Consider the following 22123-nt stretch of genomic DNA (forward strand, 5'->3'; position numbering starts at 1 on the left):
CATCAATGGAAACTTCCTTATACTAAGTGCTTAAGGGCATGACTCATTTGAGCCTCACAACCAATTTCTGTTGTTATCGCTACAAATGAGGGATCAGATGCTTAGAAGTAACTCGCTCAGGGTCTCAATCTTGTGAGTTATAAAATCAAGAATTAAACTCAGGCAGCGATTGGGCTCTCATTCGTACTAGGTGACCTATTACACTGAAGAAGTAAAATACTGAACATTTGGAATTTGATAACCACCTCTTCCATGTCTTCTGGTCCTGCTACCATCCACCCGGCCTGTAACAACTCCTCCAATACCCTGTATGACATATTTTTAATATGCTAACTAATATGTTTTATAGTTATCATTTAACTATTATGAGATAATTTGGCAGAATTAAATATACCCAGCAGTCCTAGAAAATGAGAATTAAGGTTCTCTGGTGTGGATAAAAGAGATAAGCTAGCAGATAATACATTTCTTTATTTCCTCTCTATTACATAATGTTTTGAATAACTCTATGTGATTTTGCAGTTTTTTTCAAATATGCCCCCATACACAGCTGTTCACAAGTTCTTCACCTCTCTATTATTCCATTTTCAACTCAGATAATTTGATAACTCCCAGTGTTTACCCTCCCTTGAATCCAAATATGCCTAGTACAATTTTAGAGTAAATAATGCTGTATGATTATCTCCATAGAGTGTCCTCTACTCTAGGAGCAGGGTGGGTAGAAAAGAACTAAGTGCATATTCTCATTTTGGTTATTAATATGGTTATTAATTATTAATATGAATATGTAATTAATGCATAAGGTCAAGAGGAGAGTCTCTATCCCATTGTGGTAGACAGAAGCTATGTGGAACAGCAGAAAGGTTTGAGAATTTCCTAGAGGTCACAGGTGGCCCTACCAGATGTGTGCAAGACCAACTTGAAGAAATACCTGGCAGAAATTTAAAAAGGAGGATTCTGAAAGAAAATGATGAGACAATATGGAATAGTAGAAATACTGGAGACTTTACAGTTCAAAGATCACGTTCAAGTTCCATCTCTTTCATGTATAAGCTACATTACTTTGGGAAATTTCAATAAAAGTTGGTGTTCTGATTAAATTCCANAGGATAGAGTTGCTTTGGGAATGTGGATTGGAGTCATACTATCAGTTAAGTCACTGAGACAAGCAGAAATCAGATACTTAGAATGGACAGTGAAGGAGGGAGACCAACTGCTGCCCTTTGTCCCATGAATCTCCCTTTTCCAAGCTTCTCCACAGAAACAGATCAGTTGGAACCTGGAGGATCCGTAACGCGAACATGTCTGAAAAGTGGATTCGTGCAGCGCAAGAGGTAGGATACGGGAGCCACAGCTGTGCTGTGCAGATTTCCTTTCAAGAAAGAATTTGCTGGTGAGCTGAGAGGACGCTGCACTGTAGTGTTTGAACCGGGGCCACGTGCTTCCCAGGCAGTCCCTACTGAGTGGCTGAGTACGGCTGCGTAATAGGGTCTGGTGAGTTATGTCCAATGAGAGACTCCTTCACGCTGTATCTTTGTGCGAGAGCAACCTGTTCAGCTGTATGACACTTGCACCAAATTTCACTGTCATTTTAAAATCTTTCTACCTGATGTTTTTTCTTTTCTTCTCCTTTCCTAGGTGGCTCAACATTCCAGTCTGAAGGCTTTCCCTGCCTACTTCTGTTCTTTCATTGGCATTTGCCCCGACATTTAAATCTCTTTCACTTTTAATTCCATCTTTGTGTCCTTCCTGGAGGACCCAGTCAACATAGCTTCCAGGAAGGCTGATTTGGGGAGGAAAAAGCTGATGTCATCTGCCTGTCATCTCAGTGCAATACCATGGCCACCAATTACCATTGGCCTCCTTTATTTTGTGTCAAAAACTGAGAATGAACTCAACCGAGTGAACACGATCCTTCTGCACACCGCATTCGGGGTTAAAAGGGAAATCATAAGTGAGGTGGCTTGGTGAATGCAAANCTGACTTAACTTGCCATTTATTGTAGTTCTGTCCTATTTCTATCCCTATTTGCTATTACTCCAATTTCTGTAGATGTAGATAATCCTGGAACTAACCTCTCTAACAGTAAAAATGCAACATTAAATTAATAAACATTTTCTGGAGTGTATACTATGTGCCAGACATATTTCTAACAGTTATAAACGGGTTCTGCTCTTCGGGAGCTTACCGTTTAGTGAGTGACGTCATTACAAGGAGGGAACAGCATAGTGTGTGAGAAAGGCCCATCGGGGTAACTAATCCGTAATTAGGGGAATTCAGAGAGGTTTGACAAATATAGTAATGGCTAAGCATATTTGTGGAAGATGATAAAAGAAAAAAGAGAATGGAGTAAGGGCGTTCCAGCCAGAAATGAAAAGTATGACCAAGCACCTGGAAATACGAGAGAACGTGGCCTTTGTGTGAAATGCAGAAGGTCACACTGGCAGGTGGAGCTGACGGGGCAGAGATGAAGTGAGGTGGGGAGGTGAGCAGGGGCAGAGCACAATGTTGGGGAGTCAGGGCTTCTGGGTAACTGGAGGCACTGAACATGCTGTGTCCAAGAATCCCGTCACAAAATGTCAGAGTGTTTTCCTAAAGTGGAGGCTGTGGGAGGGAAAACCCAAATTTCTCCAACATGCCCACGATCCTCCAGTTCTTTGATTTATGGGTGCTCCCTGTCTGGTTGCATTCATGGTCCACTAGGACTAAAACAAGTAGGATTAAAAATTATCCAAATGCTGCCTTGGTGCTTTTTGCCATTACCAGCGAGTCGCTTCTAATTCACTGTTACTGCACTTTAATCCCTGTGAAAATAAAGGCCCCCTCAGCATATGCCACTGCTTAGTCCAGGGGGCGTGTGGAGGTAAAATCTCCATTCTCTGTACCCCCCACCTCCCTGCCCCTGCCCCAGAGCTCACATTAGACTTTCACATTTAAGCTCAGGCTCTGACATAAACTCGTTTTGAGGCACTGAGGTTCCTTCGAAATTCTCTGAAGCTCACTTTCCTCATCTGTGAAATCTAGAGAATTGTAATTTTTGTAATGAAAATGCACTACAGGTTCTTTAAGGATGAAGTGAGACAATTAAACATATATAGCTTTTATGACTTGTAAGCCCACTGTTGCTTGAGATGCCTGTGGTCTGGCTTTAGAGGCAGGGGCCTCTGGTCCTCAGTACAAGGACAGAAAGAATCCTTCTGGGCTGAGGTCCAGAGCGTTGGGAGGAGGTGGGGGGTGGGCAAGTAGGACAATTTAAGGCACCGGTTAAGGGAAAGTGCTGGGCGGAGGCACTAGAGCAAATCTAGTGGTTGTATTACACGGTGATTCTACCCCTTGACAAACATCGTGACTCGGTGTTTTTTAGCATTTTAGCAGGCAAGTCTGTCCCTGGGGAGCTAGGAAGCAGGAGAGTCGTGGAGCATCCTGGTTTCCAGGCTGTAGGAGAACGGCACCTAACAGTGTGTTTCCCTGATAGGCATCAGAACAACGTTTTGAAGCCCATGCTTCTGTTTCTGCAAAGAGAAGCTGAGGAGGGCCACACCCTCTCCTGAGAGTGGCAGTGGGCCTGAGCACCAGTGTACCACTGGGATCCTTGCTTGCTCTTTGGTGCCTAAGCTGAGGGGGCAGACATCTAGGTCCTGTGCCAGGATTCCATCCTCCAGCAGCATGCAGCTTAGATCCCAGGCTGATCTTGAAGGTGCTACACTTGGTCCCAGTGACAGTCTGGGATGCCAGCGTCTCAGGAGAACGCCTGATTACTTTTCCCAGATGGAAGCAAGAGGACTAACATAACCAGTGCAGGGCTGGGGTGGAGCCAGGGAAAGGGTATGGCAAAGGCAGATAAATGGGGGTGCTGAGGGGAAGAACTGGGGCCCGAATAATGCAGAGCATTGAGAAGCCACAGACAGACAGGCAGGTCAAAAGCACAGGGCAGAGGTCTGGATGAAAGCCAGCTAAATGCTGCTGCCCTCCTAAATAGCGTTTATAAGCTCCCTGGAAATTGGCAGCCACCCAGGCTAGTTCTTTTCACATGACTAGAGGGGGGGTCCATGCTTGAATCTTGGTCTTTTGTGGGTGAGCAAGTAATCCAACATTTTCCTGACCTGTAAATATAGTAATATTTCTAACTTAGCTACCTCAAAACGTTTTAGAAAGTTCAAATGACATTTATCTAATAATCTTTTGATTGATACATACACATCTCTCTATATATGCATCAAATATATGCTTGCACATTTAAATTTTCAAAGATGACTTATTAACTGAAAAGTGCTATACAATTACAATGTAAAGATTATTTTGGTCATTTATTTTCCCATAAAAAATCACTGTGTATTTGATGAAAACATTTACTTGTATTGTAGTAATCTCAGATAAGATAGCCTAAATTTCCACTCTTCATGTTGTGGCTTGCCACATTGCGCAGATGTGTCTTCCTTGTAATGCATCCTGTAAGTGTTCAATTTTCCTTCACCACGTTGAAATCCCAATAGCACTGGAAATGAGACAGTACAGCTCAGGTCATTGTGAATCAGTGATTTTCTTAAATTCTGGTGGTATAGGAGAATACAGTTTCATCTCTGATTAATTCTGACGATTTTGCTTCATCTGCCAACAAACCTGAAATTCTATTATGCAGATACTCCAGAGGCATGATTTTTTTTTTTTTTTTTAGCTGAGCCATCCTGCCAACAGCGGCTGCTCAGCTCAGGCCAGGAGTCGAACCGCTGTTGCTCGGAGTTCGCACTCTTCAGGGAGCTCTTAACCCACTGAGCCACTTGGCCGGCCCCCAGAGGCATGATTTTGCTCATTCACTCTTTCATGTATTCATTCCATAGATATTTACTGACTTTACCCCAATGAGACAGGCATTGGGCTGGTTGTTGGTGAGACACAGGCAGATCAGTCCTGGCTTCTGGACGTAAAGAGCCTATGTTCTGTGGAGGAGGCTCTGACAAGGAAGGAGAAAGCTTCAGGGTAGAATGATATCAGATATGGAACCAGGGAAATTTGGGAGCATGACTTCGCCCTCTCAAAAAATGTATATTTTTGACAGCAGAACCCTAACAATTTGAAAATTCTTTACGAACTCCATAATCTGCTTGACGGGGAAAGAAATGATATGTATGTATAAATTACTATATATATTGAAATATAAAGATCCTTAGAATCAGAAGTCAGGACAAAGCTGACAATTTGTTTCAGGCATTCTACTACCAACACATATTTCTCGAGTTCATAATTTTGGGCTTTGTTTGTTTATTCTTTATTTCTGTGAAACCTCTTTCTCCCCTCAGTAATGTCTGTGGGGATTCCATTTTTGAGTCGTTTAGTAATAACAATCACACTTTACTTTTTTCAGGATAATTTCACAGAAGACAAAACTGTTGACCACTAGGACAAAATGGTACCCTTGCAATTCATTGTAAAGTGCCTTGTAATAACTAATTTGTACATCAAAGAACTTTCTTACATGTATCATTAACTCAGCAATACTTTAGACATTTCTTTTATTAATATTTTTTCCCATTTCATTTTTTCATTCCTCAAAATTTTCTGGCACAGCTACTCTGTGTGAGACCTTTGCTAGGAGATAGATAGATAGATACATAGATAGATAATTTGGTTGTTGGAAAAGTCGTGACGTATTTTTTCTGTTTTTAGTTGCAAAAATGCGTCATGACTTTTCTGACAACCCAATAGATAGACAAATATCTTCAAGTAATATATAGTCTAGTCGCATAAACAGACAAGTTCACTAAAAATGTTACTCCTAGATTATTACTGTTGGCCCTGGCATTCTTAGTCATAGATATTAAACAAAACAAAGCAAACAAACAAACAACTCCTCATGCCAACTATTGTTTGAGAATTTTTTACTCAAACCAGGAGATAATTTTTGGCTCAGAACTTTACTTTGCTAAGTGCCAATTGAATTAAATAGTTCATTAAAAAAATAAGGTAGTGAGATAAGATTCAGAAGTCCAGAAACAGACATTGGTCAAATGAATTTGTCAAAAACTACACTCAATGTATCGTAATCGGATATTACATATGAACAGTAAAGTCTTCTTTCTGCTTTAGGAAGAGGGGAATTTTTTTTTTTTTTATAATTTGTCTACAGCCAAGCTAATTTGCAACTTTTCTTTGCTTGGCTGAGGCACTGAGAGCCAGGCTCCCACAAGTTTCTAATAGAAACATTACAAAGTAGAAGCATTAAAAATGTTTTTGATACAGAATTGTGTGTGTGTATATATATATATATATATATATATATATATATATATGTAATCTTTATGGACGTTTTCAACTTTTTTGGGTAGATACCCAGGAGGGGGATTGCTGGGTCATATAATAATACTATTCTTAATTTTTTGAGGAACCTCTATACCATTTCCATAGTGGCTGTACCAATTTACATTCCCACCTGCCGTGTACGTAGGTTCCTTTTTCTCCACAGCTTCTCCAACATTTGTCATTCCTTGTCTTATTGATGACAGCCATCTAACAGGTGTGAGGTGGTGGTATTTCATTGTGGTTTTGATTTGTATTTCCCTAACAGCTAGTGAAGTTGAGCATTTTTTCACACATCTGTTGGCTGTTTATCTTCTTGAGTGAAGTGTCTGTTGAGGTCCTCTGCCCATTTTTTTTTAAATTTTTTTAATTGTTAGTTCCAGGTGTACAGAACAATGCAATAGTTATCCTTTTCACCCTCACAAAGTAACAACTCCCCTTCCCCCATCTACTGCCCTCCCACCCCCGATATCATGCTTATCTATTACAATTCCATTGACTCCATTCCCACTCTCTACTCCATGTCCCGTGACTATATGTATACATAATTATAGTTGACATACAATATTATTCAACATCAGGATGGGAGATGTAGACGGAGATAGTCTCAGAGACACAGAGGAAAATCTGAGGGTTGTTAGTTGGGAGGGGGTGGGGATGAAGGAGAAGGAGAAGGGATGAGACAATACAAATTGGTAACTACAATATGGCCTCAGGGATAGAAAAGACAGTCTGGGGAATATAATCAATAATGTTGTAAATATTTCTTAGGGGGGCCAGATGGACTCATGTCTTGTTGGGGAGACCACTTCATAGTTGGTGTAGAGGCCTGACCACCGCACTGTATCTCTGCCCATTTTTTAATTGGATTGTTTGTTTTTTGTTGTTGTTGAGTTGTACGAGTTCTTCACATATTTTGCATATTAGCCCCTTATCAGAGGTGTTGTTTGCAAATATCTTCTCCCATTTGGTTGGCTGCCTCTTTGTTTTGTTGATGGTTTCTTTTGCTGTGCAGAAGCTTTTTAGTTTGATATAATCCCATTTCATTCATTTTTGCTTTTACTTTTTTTGCCTTTGAGGTCAAATTCACAAAATTTTCTCTTACCCCAAGGTCCAAAAGTTTAGTGCCTATACTCTCTCCTATGTACCTTATTATTTCAGGTCTTATGTTTAGGTCTTTGATCCATTTTTTGTTAACTTTGATGTATGGTGATAGATAGCAATCTAGCTTCATTCTTTTGCATGTGGCTTTCTAATTATTCAGCACCATTTATCGAAGAGGCTTTCTTTTCTTGTCTGTTTTTGGCTCTTTGTCAGAAATCATCTGCCAATATATGTTGGTTTATTTCTGGGTTCTCAATTCTATTCCAATGGTCTGTATGTCTGTTTTCCTGCCAATACCAAGCTGTTTTCATTATTGTCACTTTGTAGTATATATCCTTTTTTAATAAACTGGTAATCTAGTGAGTAAATGTGTTTCCTGAGTTCTGTGAGCTACTCTAGTAAATTAATAGAACTCAAGGAGTGGTCTCGAGACCCTGTACCTTACAGCCAATCAGAAGTGGAGGTAACAGTTTGGACTTGTGATTGGAATCTAAAGTGGGAGGGGGATGCAGTCTTATAGGACTGAAATCTTAACTTGTGGAGTCGGATGCTCTCTCCAGTAGACAGTGTTAGAATTGAGTTGAATTGTAGACCACACAATTGGTATCCAGACAATTCATTGGTTGTGATGCGATAACCTCCCACAAATTGGATTTGAACACTTAGAATCCAAACCACTTAATATGTTTTAAAGCATACACATAAATAATTCTGTCACTTTTCTTCCTTTCCTCAATAGTCCCCTTTACAGTCAAGCCTCCCTGTAATAGCACAATCTCCCCCTGGGTGTAGCTTCCCTCTAGTGCAGGGGTTGGCAAACTTTGGAGATGGAAGGGCCTCCAGGGGTCAGCAAACTGCAGCTCACGAGCTGCATGCTCTGAAGTAAAATTGAAAATGAAAATAAAACTATCATAGTTTCATTTATAAAAATTTTAAAGGATATTATTCACATAATGGTGATTATGTAAAAATATATTTATGGCTCTTGAATAATTTTTAAATTTTTGTGAGGGACAGGATTGGCTCTTCCAAGGGTCGGCAAACTTTTGAGATGGAACGTACCCAAAGAGCCGCATGTGGCTCGCAAGCTGCAGTTTGCCGACCCCTGGTCTAGTGTAACGGCAACTGTCTGTGTTGGTTGCTACTATCATAGCACTAATTGTTGGGGTTGTTCTTTAGGGAAGCATGTACATGAGAAAGAAACAGAATTACTTCAGTTTGCATTAGAAATTGAGAAATGATTTAATCTGTAGCGGTTTTGTATTTTACTTATTAAATGTCTTAAGATGCTTAAGATAAGAGGTAAAGAAAAAACAGGGCTAGTTTTCAGACCATGTTGATGATACCTGATATCCTGGGACAACTCAAGGTTCACAGAAAAATCACAAATCACAACTATTCTTATATTTACCTAGGAAGTTGCTACACATAATTAAAAAAAAACAGTTTTTACTAGAACTCACTCAAATTATGGGAAGTGTCTTTATAATAATAAGTACCTACTAACAAGTAGTTTCAAATTACTTAGTCTTCCAGCCAATACTATAGCCAAATCATTATGGTGTATGCTATCAAGCAGTTGTAAAAATAAGTAGGTTTACCCTCAGGCTCTTAACGAATTGTTCTGATGTCTAGAATATGTTAAAATGTGTTTGTTGGTGAGATCCCTAAGGGAACTATTTGGTTGCCCCTTTTTGCCTCAGACAGATTTGGCCATATCTGCAGCACAGCACTTTTCTAAAGGCACTTCTAAATAAGACAATTCTCTCCTACATGGTATTGAAACTGAACTTGAAGGCAGTATCAGACAATTTTTCATTTGTTTGTTTGATTGTTCCTTTTTTTCTTTGTTTTGCTTCTCGTCAAGACATTTCTCTTTTTAGCTCCAAATCTTCTGATAATTTTCCTTCAAAATTTGCATGATTGGCTTTTTAATGTTGCTGAAAGGGAGTTTCATGAAGTTTCTGTTTTTCACTGAACAGATACTGTAATTTAGACTAATTTGCATCTCTCCAATAATAAAGCCCATACTTTAAATAAACATCTAAGTACATCTTATTTTTTTAATACTGATGATGGCTGCTTAGTACTGAGTCACTAACTATGCTGAGAAGTGCTATCATCTTTGCTTTCAAGTTTTGTGGGTTTTTTGGGGGGTTTTTTTTTGGTGGGACACCTCAGGGACTAGACAAAAGTGCCAAATTTTCTAATCTGTTACAACAATAAAATTTTCTACTTTCTGAGCTTTCGTTATGAAAACATGAGCTTGGCTGCCAGAGAGGAGCAAGGTTCTGCTGACTTTGTATACACAGGTATGTGATGAAACCTCTTAGGAATACAAAATACAAAACTTATTTTATCCCCAATTCTAAGTAAACTATGTCCTTCTTTTAAAATGCACCAAGCTTATCTGGTGCCTTCGCTTCTGCCCTGGCACCACCGCTGCCAGGTGGAGGGACCCGGCTTACCTTCCAGTCCCAATCAGGCCCTCCTCACAGCGAATTTCTCAAACTGCAATTAAAGTGACTTTTTTCCCCTTCACTATAACTCATACAAAGTCACTCCATTGCTTAAAATACTTTAAAAAAGTTCTGATATCTCTGTTTACCTCCAGAATATAAGTTAAAACTCTGAAACCTCATTTACAAACCTTATAAGGGTCCATCACAAATTGGTTCATGTCTGCCTCTGCAGCCTTAGCAGTTACCATTCATTTCCTCATACACGCGTACATTCTAAACTGTTCTCAGTCCCCTGAACTTGTCATGTTCTTTTCCGTTGGATCTCAGCCTATGCTGTTCCCTTTGGCCAAATCACTGTTCCAGAGCTTCACACTCCCCTCCTTCTTTGGTTAATTGCTCTTTATCTTCCATGCCTGGAAGGATTTTCCCAGCTTACCAAGTTTAGGTCAGTTTCCTTCAGAAATGAAGGTGAAAACATAATCCCTATTATAGCACTTGTCACATTATTTTAACTTCCTGGTAGTCTGTCCTTCTTGTGATCTTCCAAAGGCAGAGATGGGCTCTGTCTTTTTTCCTGCTTTATTTTTAATCTTTACTGTAGTGCCTTGCACATAGTTGGGATTCAGTAAAATCCCAGCTGAATTCACGATGCCCACTGTAACAGGCAACCACCAGTCAAGAGTCAACCAAGAGTCACCATTATAAGAGGAACAGCATATCTTACCCAAGGCTTTAACTTCTACAGTGTGTTTTCCACTCTATGCGTCCCTCTGCCGCTCCTGCCACCCAGGTGGGCTGAATAGTACATATCTCATTAGATTTCACAACAGGACTCTGACATGAGGTTGATTGGACAGGAGGTAGTAATCTTTCCCGATATCTCTGCACACTCCCCATTGGGCTTTTATTTTGTAGGTTTGGAGTGGGGCCAAGAAAGCTGACTTTTTACCAGGCTCCCTGGAATTCTTAGGATCAGGCAAGTTTAGGAAACACTAAAGAGTACAGCATTCAAAATTCTCCACAATCTGCCCTGACCCACCATACACACAGCACTTCACATTCTTTAAGGCACCTGCTATGCCAGTCCAGTCATTCGCAATCTTGCTTGCAAACCAAAATGACTGTGAAGCTTTGCAAACAACCCATACATATAGGTATTGTCCCTGCATGCCTGGAGCACGTGGTTCTGCAGATGCGTGTGTGTGTGTGTGGGGGGGACTAAGGATTAATTTTCCTTGTCTCTCTCTCCCTCCTGACGCCTTTCTTTCCAAAAAATTCAGGTGACTTTCATGATTACTCATTACTCACACTGGGAAACAATTTTTTTTTAGCCAGTTGGGAATCATTTAGACTTCACCAGAGTCTGATCTGCCATAAGAATCATTCATCATGGTAGAAATTCATTGTTTGAGGAAAGGAAAGACTTAAATGAAGGGAAAGAGATGGAGGCCTGTTTTATAATGTAGGGGCTAGCTGATTGCAATGACCTTGGTTGGTTCACTTTTTAATCTTTAGTGTGAGACTACATCCAACACAAAATTGATGCTCAGAAATATACATTAAATAAATGGATGATTATTAACTCATTAGTTTGGAGAGGATTTACTATTTTAAAGGGCATTTTAATAGGTAAAATAGAGAGGACTATTGAATTGAATGGGGTTAGGAAGAGAAAGCACTGATCATAATTTGGAGATTTGTAGCATGAGATGGTTGGTGGGTGGTAATGCCACTCACTGGGAGAGCATAAAGTGTTATTCCTTAGATTCAAACTGGAAAAAAAGGCTGTTTCTTTAAAAAAAAAAGTTATAGCAAATGACTTTTTTTGAACACCAGAGAACCTCAAAGTGTTATTCCTTAGATTCAAACTGGGAAAAAAGGCTTTTTCTTTAAAAAAAAAAAGTTACAGCAAATGACTTTTTTTGAACACCAGAGAACCTCATATGCTTCCTTTTCCTCTGTATACTTCCATGCAATCATAGCATCACCCCCTGCACTAATCTAATACTCACACGTGATGCGTACTGACATGGAGTAATGGGTTATGCAATTAAGGTCCAAGCCTTAGACTGGTAAAGCCAGTTTTCACACCTGACAGATCCTCTCCCCTTCGCTCCACTCTCCCTCTTTACTCAGAGCGTCTATTTTTTCCTCCATAACAACTTTAATACATAAAAGGAAAGAGGGCATGGCTGAATGAAATGACAGCTGTCTGATTGTGTTCCAATATCTGCTGCAAAATCTTAAGTGGTGTAACTTGGTGCTAGAGTTTGAAACAGAAGGGCAAAACTCTAATTGAATCTCATCTTCATATAACTGGAGGAATATAAGAGAAATAAGTTTGGAATTTCATAGCAGTTCAATTTGAGAAGTCTTGTATCTGCTCAATTTGAGACTTGTATATTAACAGATCATAGGTAGGTCTCGAATTTTCCCCTAAGTGAACATTTTTCTGGCAATGAAACAAGTAGTACTTTCTTTCCTTATTATAGTAAAACTGCCACTGGGCTTCATTTAATAAGAATTAGCTGTGAATAAATTACAGCATCAAATTATGCACCATGACATGACTTGGTGTGAAAAACCTAGGCAGCTGCAAGACTTCTTGAAGTTAATTCAAGCTGAGCTCAATAGAAAAATGCTTAATTACTTCCTGGAACCCATGGATCTATTTTCAGTTGCTGGTGCCATGGAATCACAGTTGAGATGAATTACCAGCAAATGCCCATGAAAGGCAACAGTGGGAATGGATCACAGCAATGGGGGTCAGTGTTTTTTATTCTTGGATTTGCCTCTGGCTTTTATTACTAAGTGTATGTCTACAAATTGGTTTGAGAAATCACAGCTGGACTTAGAAGAATCTACATTTTATATTTGGAAGGAAACATAGATCATTTAGTTCTGCCTCCCACGGAGAACAAACTTCCCTACTTTGTCACTTCTGACAGATGGGTCAGCCTTTACTTATAATAGCTGTTTGACCAGGGCTCATTACCTCCCAAAGCAGCTTATTCTTCTGATGGGACAAAGTTTTAGAAATTGTATTCCAAATCTAGCTGATTCGAATGTCTTTCTTGATCTAGTTCTGTGAATTAGAACAGTTTCCCAAACTTGCCTGATTACTATCACCTGTTGCACTTGATCCACTTATAGATTACCTGATCTTTTCCACTGGAAAATTCTGAACCAGAAAGTCTGAATTTGGGCCTGGGGATCTGCATTTTATCACCTACATCAGGTGACTATTACTTTCGGATAAGTTCGGGAAACACTTTTCTAATCACTACTCAGACACGGATGTGCATATAAGAATCACCTGGGGATCTTGTGAAAACGCAGATTCTAATTTAATGAGTGTGGGATGAGACCTGAGATTCTGCATTTCTTATGAGCTCCCCAGTGATGCCAATACTGGTGGTTGGTGGGCCATAGATTGTGTCTCAAGACTCTAGAATAATGTCAAGCCTGTAAGATAAAAGTTCTTAAAATATTGTTGAAGGCAACAATTTCTCTTTAGCCTCTACTTCTCTATATCTCTAACTCAAAGCCCTTGATGACTTTAGTCATTTCTCACACAGGATGGGTATGCTACGGTCTCTACACCCTTCATCATTTTGCTTATTTTGTCCTGGCTTCATCTCGTTTTGTTACTGTCTCTCTAAAATATAGTAACGTACATAATCCAATACAATTATCCTAATGGGCTTTGAAAGTGGAACTCTAGTGTTCTTCCAGTAATTTAATCCAATTTTCACCAAATTGTTAGGTCCTATTAATTTTGTGATATGCTAAAATTTTTAAATCTTCCTTGCTTAAACTGCTAAGCATGGTCTTCTGGAAGCAGACTTAATTTTATTTTGGTGGGTGTATACTAAATTCTCTATGTTATCCCTGTTAAATTTCCCACTTCTTTTTTTTCTTTTGAAAAAAATTGGAATCTTAAATGTGTCACCTATTATAGTAGCCATTCATCTCTTCTGATATTATTTTATTCTTCCTAGTCCTTTTTCTTCTTTCTTTCTTTTTTTAATGTTGAAAACAAAAGTACAGAACTTTGGACATGTTAATGGGGATGACTCCTATATCATGAAAAGTTGCTAATTTGTATACTTCTAGTGTGGCTTTTAAACAGTGGGACTCTACCTAAAATTGCTATCATCCAGTCACTGTTTTGTAATGGGGGCTGGAGTGGTATTTCAGACATGACAATTTGTTGTGTGGGACTTCCTTGTATATTGCAATTCATTTAGTATCCCTTGACGCTACCGTCTAAATGTCAATAGCACTCCCTATACATATTTCCAAATACCCACCAGGGTATAGTACCTTCCCTGAGAACTGTCAGCTTATATTTCACCTTCTTTCCAGAGTGTATCATGGGAGACTTTTGTATTCAATACTTTCCTCAAATCTTTTTTGTGTTGAACTAAGACCATTCTTTCTATAAGAACTACTTCTACTGCGCCCACATAATTTAAATATTGGGAATGGAACGGAGACCACCTGTGTCAATATGATATAACTGTTTGCTTAGGAAATTCTTGCCCAGGAAGATAAAACTGCAAACCAGTAAATAATTTGATTTTTTGTTGGAAGAAGTTTTTATAAGCCAAACTACCTAGGCAATGATTTGGACAACACTTCATTCACCTAGACACACAGCTTCCTTATCAGAGCAATAGTCTGATTATCAAGACTTGTTTCAAGATCGTCGACCTGCTAGCGCAACGACCCTAAATGATATGTCATCGACTTCCCACCTCCAGTTACTTTCCCATCTTGACAAACTGCCTCAAACCTCTTTATCTCAGGCTCCAAAGTCCCAAACCTTACCTAACATCTCCCTTTTGGGGCATTATTGAAACGATCAAGGCGGTGATCTATGTTAGTTCAATAAGTGTAATGGACTCATTTTTGTTGGGTTAGCAGGTTTCTGTAGTGGTCTTTGTAGAGGGAACTGACACTGTTTATTGATAAAGGCTTTAAAATATTCCTGGTGAGCTTCTGATAGCTCGAGATATGTACGAGTCCTACAAAGATGCTCCAAGCCTGTTTGTTAGTGAGTGATATGTACTTTTGCAGCTATTCAGGAAGAGAAGGCATGAAATAGAAAGAGAAAAGAAGTATTGATGAAGATGATAAAAAAGCAAGGACCAAGAAAAGGAGAAGCAAATCGAGATGACAAAAGGAAACACGATCAAGAAGTACAAAACACTAAGAACTATGTAACAACAAAGAGGAATGAGGAAAAAGAAAAAAAACAAGACCAATTACCTTTTCCCTCCTTCTTCTTTTCATCATGAAAATAAGTTGTGACTCCTTGTTGTCCCCAGTCAGCATGATTTTAGCTACAAATATGGAAAAAAAAGAAAAAAGACAATGAGAATAGTCAGGTGTAGGGGAGGAAATACACAGACATAAGTGGTCACTTCACTCCTTATTCTATAGACAATGAGTGCTCCTGTTTTTTTTGCAGAGATGGCTCTTTCCTACCCAGAAATCTGTTGAGCAATGTTTGGGACTTGACGGGGCTGGGACTTCTAGAATCTGACACAGTGAATTGTAATGAATATTTATTAATCTATTCTACCATTAATTGTAGCGCCAAGCTTTATGCCTTCTCCTAGTCCACTTATGCTTCTTTTTTTAATTTTATGTTGTATTATAATTAAATATTTATCTATTTAGGTCTACATTGCTGGGATCTATCCATTATCTTTTTAGAAAATTGAGATATTTGTGTCATTCTAGTTCTTCTATGCATTTCTCTATAATAGATAGCTTAAACATTGCTAGTTATTTAAAATAACATTTTCAAACATCTTAAACTCTAATGTGAGTCTGCCTAGTCATGTATAATTAGGATATTTCTATTAAGTAAATTTATGCAGCTGAGGAGAGTGTAGTCCAAAATGTTTTGTTAGGAAGTCTAAATGGCATGCATAGATAGAAAAGACTTTGAAAATAAAATTTTTCTGAAGAATAGTTTAGACTTTTCTATAATTTTCTATAATGTAGTATAATATTCCACTTCTGAGTCTTTTAATTTTCTGGACTCAGGACAGTCAGACATTCATTCTCTATTGGTTCAGAATATGCTCTCTCATTCTTCCTAAGTCACTGTGTAGAGTACACCACTTCCTCTTACAGAATCCAGGGCGAATTCTTGTACTAGCTATGGAGAAAACTGTGGTTCTTTTCATTTAAAATGTTTTATTTGTTGAATATGGAGCATATGATGTAAGTGGACAAATTAGTCTCAGTAGAAAACCAGTTTGTTAACCTAAGCAAACTTGGTTTAACAGCTTCATAAGAAGTAGAAGCCATGAATTAACTTCCCCCATTGCATGAATTTCATGCTAAATGAGCCTTTATAAAGCATTCAAGAGTGTCTTAAAATGTCTGGGCTGCATTATTGACTGTAGGAGCTCTTCCAAGAACGGAAAGCCAATAAACAGATGGATGTAAACTGGAACCAGTGTATGTAGACTTGAGTGCAACAAAGACAGGATGCAAGCACAAGGTGAGAAAGGAGTGAACAGTGGTGTAAACCGTGTCATAAATGCCAGGAACGCTGGCCAAGCTAAAATCCAAGCTAGGTAGAATAACTGTTCCAAAAAATTCTGTTCTAATTGGGGCAGATATTTTTCGTGACGTTTTGAGAGCAACAGAGGTGACGTTCGTGAGCATTATGAGTAATGGCCACAAGCTGAGGCCAGACAGTATTTCCAGCCTATCAGAAAGAGCTTGGTCTGCTGGGAGTCTAGCAGAGACACTGCACGGCATTAGTGTCGGTCAGGAAGTTTCAGCACGATGCTCTCACAGGCACCTGGGGCTGGGAACATACCCACAAGCTCATTCATCAGGCATGGATGGCAGCTGTGAACTGTTTCCAAATAGTTGCTAGGAAGCAAACTATTAATACATTTTTGGCTGGTTTCCACACTGGTTGGGGCTTTAGACTGTGGGTGTACATAGATAATTAGTCATAACTAATATTGAGATGTGTGAGGGGTGGAGGGTAGAGGGTAGAGAGTGGTATAGTTGTCTTAGGGTATTCTGGTGGAGAGACCATCACTCCCTCCTCCTCACAGTTTATAATTCTAGGTCGTGAGAGGAACCAGGTAGTAATAACTTTGTCCTGACTGTTACCTTGTTATAAACCAGACTACGATCAGCGCGTTCATTTACGATGTTTCATTAAATTATCCCAACAACTATGTAAACAAGGTATTACCAGTTTTCATAGATGTAAAAACAGAGAGATATGGAGAGGTAAACATCTTTCCTTTGTCCGACTCCCAAGTTCTGCATTCCTTTTCTACATCTTATTTTGGAAACATTATTTTTACATTTCCCATAGCACACAAAGTACCCTCATAAATTGCCTTCAGAAACAACCCTTCGCAACATAGAATAATCCATGGTAATTAGGCAAATTAAGCTGAAACAAGGGTCCTATATTCTTACATACAGATACCCCGAGGAAAGGTAATTTCTGAGGCTACTTCTACAAACCTGGCCAATGACAGTATATATCATTGCAGAACATGATAGCATGCAGCTGTTGTACGAATCCATGTAGATCATAAATAAGTTATATGAAGTAATGTGTATTTTTATCAGTAAGTGCCATCATCCTAGATGACAGAACAGCAGCAGCCATATTTTCTTAAATCATTACAGCTGCTTGTGCGGTTGTGTTTTTCATAACTCTGACGATAGGTCTTAATCCAGCACTAACACTTAGCAGACCATAGCAATATCTCTTCTGTGTTCTGTTTAATGTCCAAACATTAAAATTTTATGAATAAATGCAGATAAATAACAAGTGCCAAGGCAGGCCCCAGTTGCTATTGTTCGGCAATGTTTGCTCCGCAGCAGTTTTCTGAGCTCTGCATACACATCTTCCATCTGGCAGCTGGCTATATTTTCAATTTTTTTTCTGTGTATAAAGCCCTCAGGCAATGCCACTTCATACATTTTGCTATTCAAGCTAAGTGAATAGCCTATCAGAATCTTCTGAAGAAGTTCTAGTGATCAGTATCACTGATGAACTACAGAAAAATTCTATGCATGTTGTTTGACTATTCCTCACTCATAAGAGAATCCAGAAAAATGTTCTGAAATGCGAAAGTGTATATGGGGTCAACAAATTATTTTTTACTCTTCTCCTTGTTAATGGTGCATAGACATCCTCTGCCTTTCCCAATTGTACAGTTTAGGGATCACTGGTTACCCTGCATCTCCAAACTCAACTACAACCTGAGGTTAAGCTGGACAAGTCAACCACTTCTGCTTCCCCATTTTCTGAGTCCTGGAATTTAAGTTGTTTCTTACAGGCTCACTATACCTTGTGCCATTGATTAAAATACATCCACTTGAGCTGTCAGTGTTGCAATATGTCTCATTCCTAGTCCCACAAGCCACAGTGACTCATTTCACAGATGAGCTTTTGCTTTAGATTTCCTATTTACATGAAAAAAAAAACTATTTGTTTATGATAGTTACACCTGCCTAACTCATTCCAGGTAACTTGTCCAGAAGAAAAAAGCCATGTGTATATCTACTGTGATTGATTCAAATAGTTTTTTTGTTTTTTGGTTTTTTTTTTGACAGATGGTGCTTTAAAGAGAGTTGGTTTAGTTTACTAAATATAACATGAACTTATGTCAAAACCCTGGCCTTTTAGCTGGTTTATTTCTAACAATCTTGTTTTAAGCTACCACCTACCCTACCCTGGATCACAGTTTCCACATCTGTAAAAGGAGGAAGGGTCTCAGAGCCTGTTTGGAAGAGGCAGAGAAGTTTATCTACTCAGATACTCACTACCAAAGAAGGAAAGAACAGTCCTCCTGGATCTGAGAATATTGCCTTCTTTAACTTCTGCACCCAGATTCTCAAAGGAAACACATCATACAATGGCAGAGAAAGCAAGCACTGCTTGGCCAGGTCAGCTGAATTTAATTGCACAGTAGATAGGCAGGTTGCCCTAAATTCTGTATTACTTAGATAATTCCTAAGGTGTCCTTCAGCTCTAACTGAGTCAATAATTTACTTACTTTTGTTAGGAAAATTCAAAGTCAGTCAAAAAAATCAATTGACCTAGTTTATGAATATAACCAACTGGCTTTATAATCAAGCTGGTTTTCATGCAAGTGACACAATAGTTAATATGGATTCTCAGGTATTTTACACAGTTCAAGCTTCAAAGTTTTATTATAGCACACAGAATTTCTGCTGGAGGGTAAACACAATCCACAACTGAGCATCTCCTTGTATTGAATAAATGAAGAAAGTCTCTCTGGCATGTAGGAAATATTAATTAGGGTCTGATATGTAGGAAGCATTATAAAGAGAGAGACAAACAAGGCACAGGTTTTGAGGGACAAGCATAAATTTAAACAGTGGAAGCACCATTATAAGATAATGCAAATGTTTTTCATCTTGAACAGGTTCTTCCTGTAATTGGAAAGCCCTAGCACAAAAGGATTTTGAACAGAAGTTGAATCAATGTGGATTCATCAGGTTAACGTATGCATACTACTACAAATGGAATCTACAGAAAGTTATTTTAAAACTTTGCTTCAAGTGTTAGATTTTCCCATGATTAAAATGCTATAGGTCTAATCCTTTTAAAAGATAAATTCTCATTATAGAAAATGTGGAAAATATTAAAATGTATACAGAAGAAGTAATCTACCCTCAACCTCAATGGACATTAATATTTGAAGGTTTTTCTTTTAGTATTTTGTGTATATGTCGTGCATGTGTACGTATTTTGCAAAACAGGTATAGGGATACAGTTTTAGGACCATTTTCCTATTGCATTAAATATTTCTCCAAAACTAAAAAGAAGATTGTATTAGATTTTAATCATACAACGACATCAAAGTTTTAAAACATATCCCTAAAAGACTTCATTGTTTCATCATAATAGTGTTAACCAACACGGTTTTTACTGTATGAGCGTAATGGCTTTACATGTACTGACACATTTAATCCTCAGAAACACATGACAGAAGTGCTCTTATTTTTCTTATTTTATGGATGAGGGAACTGAGTTGCCAAGAGCTTCAAAAAGTTGAGAATAAGCACACCTACCTCACCTACCTCCTACAAATACACTAATGACATCCCTGGTAGCAAATCCATCGACGGGATTTGCTAGCAGGGAGTTTTTACTATGGAGTGCTTTTAGCAGGATATAGCCCATCCGTCTAGAATTGTTTATGGTAAGTAAACCTATATTTAGGAATAGGTCCCTGGAATAGGTCATATACATTATGTAAATGAATATGAAACTGAGTGGCTGAATGAGTATGAAATGACTGCCACAGTTCTCTTCTGTGTAAGTAATGTGACTACACGCTATTCCTAGAGGCGTACTGTGACAAGGAAGGACTTGGGGGATTGTCTCAGACCTTATCCTGATATCCCTGTGCCTTGCCATTATTTATGTACTTGAAATTATCTCCATGTTGAGTAAGGTCTTTTATTCATTTGGGTCTGATTTAACAATCCCATATTTCATGTAATATCAGATATTTTTTTAAGATATTTTGATATTTAGGGTATGTTGGGCGATAATTATCTCCATTTTGTAAGTAGGTAAGTAGAGCCACTTACTGCCTTTGTTTCAAATTTTTTTCACAGATATTTGTGTAGCGAACAATCTTGAAAGGCAGAGATAATGTCTTCCTCCACAGCATCGGGTGGGCATGCTCACTGTCCAGCATAGAGTAAGTTAGGTTCGAGTTCCTCTCCTGTATTGCAATCTAGCTTATAGGCATGTGTCACATGGCCCTTTTCACTTGCCTCTGTGGAAATTGGGGCTTTGAGGATTGGAGTAAGAAAATAATGATGCTGTGGCTACAGGAGCATCTTATCTTCTGTGAGCCTCCACGAAAATTTGTAGGCTAAGTTTTAGCTTGCAAAGAATCAGACCCTTTAGGGTCAAATATCCCTTCAGAAAGGTGGTATCAATTTACAATGTCACCAATAGTGGACAGAGTGCTTATATGCTCATTTTTAACAATATTGGCTATTATCATAAAATAAACTAAGTCAACTTTCTCCACTATGTTAACAATTTAAAGTAGGGTGTCTCTTTGACTGAATAGAGGCACACCTCAAATTTTATTGTGGTTTCCTTGATTGCATTCGCAGATATTATATTTTTTACAGATGGAAGTTTGTTTCAACCCTGTGTGGAGCAAGTCTAATGGTGCCATTTTTCTAATAGCATTTTCTCACTTGGTGTCTCTGTGTCACAGTTTGGTAGTCATCACAATATTTCAAATTTTCTCATCATTATTGTATTTGTTATAGTGATCTGTGATCAGTGATCTTTGATGTTGCTGTTGTAATTGTTTTGGGGCACCATGAACTGTGCCCATATAAGATGTTGAACTTAACTGATAAACGTTGTTTGCATTTAACCGGCCATTCCTCCGATATCTCCCTCTCTGCAGGCTTCCTATTCTTTGAGATGCAATAATATTGAAATTATGTCAGCTAATAACCTTACTATTGCTTAAGTGAAAGGAAGGGTCACACGGCTCTCACTTTAATTCAAAAACTAGAAATGATTAAGCTTAGTAAGGAAGGCATGACAAAAGATGAGTAGGCTGAAAGCTAGGCCTCTTGAACCAAACAATTAGCCAAGCTGTGGAATTCAAAGGAGAAGTTCTTGAAGGAAATTAAAAGTGCTACTCCAGTGAACACACAATTGATAAGAAGGCAAAACAGCCAATTTTTACTGATATGGAGAAATGTTTAGTGATCTGGATAGAGGATCAATCCAGCCACAACATGTCCTTAAACCAAAGCCTAATCCAGAGCAAGGCCCTACCTAACTCTCTTCAACTCTGAAGGCTGAGAGAGGTGAGGAGGCTGCAGAAGGAAAGTTTGAAGCTAGCAGAGGTTGGTGCATGAGGTTTTAAGGAAAGAAGCCATCTCCATAACATAAAAGTGCAACGTGAAGCAGCAAGTTATCCAGAAGATCCAGCTAAGATAATTCATGAAGGGGGCTGCATTAAGCAACAATTTTCCATGTAGGTGAAACAGCCTTATATGGAAGAAGATGCCATCTAGGACTTTCATAGCTAGACAGGAGAAGTCAATGCCTGGCTCCAGAGCTTCTAAAGACAGGCTAACTCTCTTGTTAGGGGCTAATGCAGCTGGTGACTTTAAGTTGAAGCCAATGCTCATTTACTACAAGTATTTCGAAAATCCTAGGGCCCTTAAGAATTATGCTAAAT

General features: G+C 38.7%; 1 pseudogene; it reads left to right on the forward strand.

The window, feature by feature from the left end:
- The first annotated feature begins 1301 nt into the window (after positions 1 to 1301).
- The window catches only part of LOC109378208 (tigger transposable element-derived protein 1-like), a 21850-nt pseudogene continuing 1028 nt past the window's right edge, over positions 1302 to 22123 (forward strand).

This window comes from Hipposideros armiger, unplaced genomic scaffold, assembly GCF_001890085.2.
Source record: "Hipposideros armiger isolate ML-2016 unplaced genomic scaffold, ASM189008v1 scaffold_1801, whole genome shotgun sequence".
NCBI classification, from domain to species: domain Eukaryota; kingdom Metazoa; phylum Chordata; class Mammalia; order Chiroptera; family Hipposideridae; genus Hipposideros; species Hipposideros armiger.